Raw genomic sequence first — 6,405 nt, 5'->3', positions numbered from 1 at the left:
AATCACATTCTATGAAAAAAATATATCCACATACATTTTTCAAGACTTCTTAGCCTTAAAAAACATGAAGGAATACAGATAACTTTATGGAAGGACCCAAATAACACAATGTTTCATTATTTTGTTAAATATATAAAATATATAGATAATAAGGCAAAATTGTGCTTATGTGTTGTACAACCATAAAATAAAAGTAAATTCTTAATTTAAATTAAAACAAAATTATGAAGTTGAAAAACTTTAACCAAAATTACTAATCTAACATGACAGATGATGTTATTTTGCTGAAGTTCACTTGCTTCTTGAAACAAAAAAATGTACTACTTGTAGAGACAAATTCTCAAGTAGGTTAGACCTATCTGCTATGCAAAGGTTTAATTTCTTACCACTTATCTGTCTTAAAACTATATTGCTTTTAAGCACACATTGACATAATTTGGTTTCACTTTAGAGTAAGTCATCTTTTATGTATTAAATTTGTCTCTGATGGTTTATTTTTAACCTAAGAGGGTAAAAGAAATTGTGTTAATATAATTTTTAAATGCAAATAAAACCTTAAACATAAGAACCATATGACACATTCCCTACTATGATGAAATATATATATATACTGGATGTATGTTCTTTCTGATACAACTTATAAATAAACAAAATATGTGGCATGATTCTTCTCAAGATATTAGATACCAGGCAAGGATGGACACTGTTCTCTGAGAGACAGGAAACATGATGTGAAGTCTGTGATTGTTTGTTGGGAGTTTTTTGATTACTGCTTCAATTTCACAGGTGTAATCTGTCTATTCAGATTCTCTAATTTTCCTAATTTAGTTTCACAAGATTGTATGTTTCTAGGAATTTGTGTCTTGTCCAGGCAGTCCAGTTTGTTGGCGTATTGTTCTTCATAATATTTTCTTACAATCCTTTGTATTTCTTTGGTGTGAGTTGTTAGTTTTCCTCTTTCATTTATGATTTTATTTATTTGAGTCCTTTCTCTTTTATCTCGATGAGTCTGGGTAAAGGTTTGTCAACATTGTTTATCTTTTCAAAGAACCAGCTCTTTGATTCATTGATCTTTTGTATAAGTTTTATAGACACTATTTTTTAAATTTCTACTCTGATCTTTATTATTTCCTTCCTCCTACTCACTTTGGGCTTTGTTTGTTCTTTTTCAAGATCCTTTAAGTGTGAAGTTACATTGGTTATTTGATCGTTTCTTGTTTTTTGAGAAGGGTCTGTAATGCTACAAATTTTCCTTTGAGGATTGCTTTCCCAGTGCCCCGCAGATTTTGGATTGTTGTGTCTTTATTTTCATTTGTTTCAATGTGTTTTTCATTTCTTCCTTGATCTTGTTATTGGCCCATTTATTGTTTAATAACATGTCATTTGGCTTCCATGTCTTTGTGTGTTTGTCAGTGATTTTCTTGTGATTGATTTCTAGTTTCATTGCATTGTGGTCAAAGAAGATGCTTGATATAATTTCAATCTTCTTAGATTTTTTGAGACTTGTTTTCAGTTTAACAGTCTATCCTAGAATCCATTCCATGTGCACTTGTAAAGTATGTATATTCCACTGATTTGGGGTGAAATGCTCTGAAGATATCAATTAAATTCATTTGATCTCGTATGTCATTTAAGGCACTGTTGCATATCCATAATCATTATAAGTTATAATCATTACTCTAAACTCTCTATCTGATAACTTTCTTTCCTCCATTTAATCTAGTTCTTCTGGAGAATTCTCTTGTTCTTTCATTTGTGATCTGTTTCTTCATCTTCCAATTTTGGTTCTTTCTTTGTATTTTCCACATTAGTTGCTAAACTAATCAGTATACAGCCTTAAGCACCACAGGGTGAGGCAGAGTAATTCTTGTGGGGAGCGTTATTGCTTCCCCTCAAGCAGATGTCACTTAGACAGGAGAGCTCTGTGTGATAAGGATGTCTTCTGTACTATGAGGAATGGCTCAGCGTGGGGATCCTGGTGGCTGTTCCTTCAGTTCTTTTCCCAGAGCCACCAACCCCAGAATCTCCTCAGGTGTCTCTAGTCTGCTCTGCCTTTCCTCTGCCAGAGCTGAGGGTAAGTGGCTCTGAATGAAACTTTGTGCCTTGGCCCTTTAAGAGGCTCTCTGCATCTCCAGCTCTCTCTCCCCTTGCAGACAGAAATGAAGCTGCTTTTCACAGCTGGATGTTATCTGGGTTCCTTTCTGGCTATGGGGAGCTGGGGAGCCCAGCTTGTAGTTTCAACCCCATAATTCTCAGGGGGAACCCCCCAGTTGCTGAATATCTGGAACTTCAGCTGCCCCCTGTGGGAGCCCAGCCAGCCCTCTTGTGTCTCCGAACTCCTTACCAGTCTCTTTGTGGTGAGTTGGTTTCTTCTGTCTGTCCTTCATTATTTGGCTTCTCTCCAGCTAGTGTTCAGTTGGTTATTCAGGATGAGTTTTTTACAATTTAGTTGTAATTCCAGATTGGTCCTTGAAGGAGGTTAATATAGATTTCACTTACTCCTCCACCATCTTGGATCAGTCTATAAAGTTATTGTTGACAATGAATAATGTATCTCTTATTTTACAGGAAAAAACTAAATGGAATTTTTGGTCAACCCAATATCAAATAACTTAAAATCACTACTTAGTCGTAAATCATTAAAACAACATGAAAAAGTACATTATACACAGGGGAATCACTTCTCCGCCTTTTGGCTAAGATCAAGCATAGTATCTGTTCTTATCAGTTTATACACAGAGGAATGAAGATAAGGATGACAGCAAGTTTCTCATCATGAACAGTGCACACTAAAAGTGGTGGAGCAATGTCTTTAAAGTACAGAAAGCAAAATTCAATACTGTCAACCTAAAATCCTTCACCTGGCAAAAGTGTCTAGCAAAACCACAATTGAAACAATGATGTATTCAAATATGCAAATGATTAATAAATTCATCACCAGAATGCCTGCTGTATAAGAAATAATTAAAGGAAGTCAGTCATTCAGGTAGAAAGAAAGTGATATCAGATAGACACCTATATTCACATAAAAGAATCAAATTGTGGGAAATGATAACAACATAGGCAACTGGAAAGAATTTTGTTCTTATTATTTCAAAATGTATCTTAGGCCTAAAAGTAAAACTGAAACCTAATCCTATAAAGTTACTAGAAGAAAATACAAGATTAAATCTTTATGACCTTGAGGTAGACCAAATTTCTAAGATACTACACTAAACGCATGATCCATATAACAATAAATTGACATATTTGATTTCACCAAAATTAAAAATGGCTGCATTTTGAAAAACAACATTAAAAGAAGGAAAAAAAACAATCCACAGACTGAAAGTATTTGCAAAATTTAATGAAACTTGTCTCAGAATTTATCAAGAATTTCAAACTCAATACTAAGAAAACAAAGAGCCAAATAAAAAAATGGGCAAAATATTTGAACAGAAACTTCAGTAAGGATGATAGATGACTGAAAGGTAACTAACTACATAAGATATTCAACATAATTAGTTTGTACAGAAATACAAATTAATGCTCAAACTGCCTAATTCAATGCTGGGCTTTAAATATGAATATTTTTAGTAAATCAATGAAAAGTACAATAAATATATCAAATGTTAGGATTAACCCTTGTTCTGAACAAATGTATTTCTTATATTCAAAGAGCTGTAAAAATGTCAACCCTAAAATCAGATTATTTTTATTTAACTAATTTAATAATTCATTTACAGAAGTGGGCAGCAAAATGCTGAGAATTTTATAATGAAGAGGTAGTGAACCATCATAATAGGTAAAGGGTCCTGATAATATGTTTTCCCTGACACATTCTTTCTTTGCATGATCTGATGTGAATATTATAGTATCTCAGCTGTCATGTGCCCAAGGACATCAATTAATGTGGGTATAACAACATCCATCATCCATTGCATCTAGTCCACTTCCTGTTGTCCCCCATGAACACTAGTGGTCTTTTCTCAGCTGGAGACAAGTAATATGTTTGACATTAAGACCACCATTATATTTAACTGCTGATTTTTGGAGCTGGCCTTAAGAGAAAAGTATGTCTTCTTCTCACTTGGTTTAAACAGACTGGCATGGTTCTCTAAGTGTAGAGAAAAGAAATGTCATTTCTCTGAAACTGAGTCTTTAAGTCACCAAGAAGCAGTTTATATCTGTACTCCGACATTTTTCCTCTGTCATTAACTGAAGATGTCCTTGATCAGTGAGTAGACAGTTAAGGGAGAAAAGAAAGCAGACAAAAAAAAGGAAAACATAAAATTAAGAGATGTAAGACCAAGAAAAAATTGATTTAAGTATTATAATAATGTATTTTAATTGGGTTATTATAATGTTATATAATCAGTTTATAAAAGAATAAATGTATTTAAAAAGATATCCAATTCCCTTCAATCTCAAGAGAGGAGAGGAAATACCAAAAAGACTTAGAAATATAACAAAGAGTCGAGAATTTCTAAAACAAAATATTGTCAAAGTGAGTAACAACCATAAAAACACAGCAACCAGCTGAAGGGAAGCTCCTGCTCTTCTAGCAAGCTGGGGATATGACCTGAAGTGTGGAAACTGGTTAAAACCCTAGAGAGGGCATTCTGCAATGAACAGCTTGATACCACTTTATCTTTTCATACAACACTGAAACTCTTTACAACAATTTGAAAATATGCTCCTCTGCTTTGTACACAGGCAAAGCTCCCACTAGTGTCTGCATAAGAATAGGATCCACTACACTGTGTCTAAGTGGAAGAGCCCTGGTCAGCAAGGCAGCTATTTTCAATTGTATTACCTCTAATTCTTCAAGGCAATCTTTAAAAAGTAAAATGCAAACACTACTACAGCTGGATAAATGTGTAATTATTTCCACGTGGTATCTCAGCTCAATGTTTTGGAGGTTAGAAACAATTTTAAAAGTGCATGCATATACTAGCATGTATATACATATACACATACACACATATATAATTATTTATGTAAACATATACATATGGACATATATAAAATTATTTTAGACTTTATTATTAAGATTATTATATAATATACTCAGACATTTAACTATATTAATTAATGCAAGCACTATTTTCTGGTGATATAGATTCCACATAGCTGATTAAAGAACACATCACATAGATAATTGGATACAAATATTATACCATGATAAGTATTCTTTGGCTGTATCACAGCATATTTGGACAGCAATAATTCCAGTTACTAATTTTTGGCTCTGAAATATGCACCATCATGGTTACATTCAAATGTGAGAATAAGTGCTTGTTTTGTTTCAGTGGTTTGATTTTGCTTAGCTCCTTTTTTTTCTTTTTTTACAACAGTCATGATTTTGCTTGTGCACTATTTAATTTTATTTATTTTAAAAAGACAAATCCTTGTGTCAATTAATTCTACTTACTCCTCCAGATCCCACCTTTATTATTACTGCCCCGCCCCAACTCTGTGCCCTGGGGCTGATAGTGACAGACTGCATTGGTAAGCTTATTGTCCTTTGCTTCAGTTTTAATTTTGACCAAGGGGACATAATAGATGGCAGGGTGAGACAAACGTGCAGTGTTTTCTTGTATTTTTCACACCTTTCCTCCTTGCCAGGTAGTTTTACACTGACTGGAAACCCCTACACATACCACAGTTTTGTCTCTTCATGCCTGAAGATGGATATACTATAAATTTCCTGAAAATTAATATTTAGAAATTCTCCTATTAAAAAGTTTTCAGTGAATAATTTGGGCATGCATTGATATTTATGTTATATAAATTTAGGGCACATTTTGACAATGCTGAACTATTATGGGTGTTTAGTTGCTTATCAAATTTTGAGGTATGCAATTTTGCAAAGTGGGTTATTATTGGACAAATTAGCTTGATTTTATAACACTAAAATGCACTTGACTTAGCAAAGCTTATTTTGGGGGGCAGGCTAGAGGAGATTTGAAATACTTTGTTGTCTTCATTTTATGTTATTTATTTTTAATTTTATTATTTGATTACAGTTTACATCCAGTATTTGATCAGTGCTATTATTCTTTTGATTAACACAAGTATCCCAGAGTGCTATTTCCACAATAATCTACCCATTTTACATATTAATATTTTGTAGTACCAGTTGTTATCATTTTGCATAATCAATATCCATTTATATTAATCCCTATTTCCATTATTCACAAATGCTGTTTATGTCTCTCTCATTCTTTCCTTCTAGAAATGTTCTCCTTCTTGAAGTTTATCTATTAGTTTTATTCCAGTGAAGGTTAAAGAATGTCATATTCTTCTTATATCAGACTGAAATATTTTCATTTTATCCTCACTCTTTTTTTTAAGATTTTATTTATTTTTTTAGAGAGGGAAGGGAGGGAGAAAGAGAGAGAAACATCAATGTGCAGATGCTGG

The 6,405-nt window shown here is 33.1% G+C and overlaps 1 pseudogene; it reads left to right on the top strand.

Annotated features, from left to right (window-relative positions):
* The first annotated feature begins 2,676 nt into the window (after window positions 1-2,676).
* On the top strand, window positions 2,677-2,793 carry LOC123806987 (annotated as a pseudogene).
* Window positions 2,794-6,405: the final 3,612 nt, after the last annotated feature.

This window comes from Phyllostomus hastatus, unplaced genomic scaffold, assembly GCF_019186645.2.
Source record: "Phyllostomus hastatus isolate PE091 unplaced genomic scaffold, TTU_PhHast_1.1 phas_scaffold_39, whole genome shotgun sequence".
In the NCBI taxonomy this organism is placed as follows: Eukaryota; Metazoa; Chordata; class Mammalia; order Chiroptera; family Phyllostomidae; genus Phyllostomus; species Phyllostomus hastatus.
Note: the sequence above shows the minus strand (reverse complement) of the source record. Positions and strands in the feature narration are given on the sequence as shown.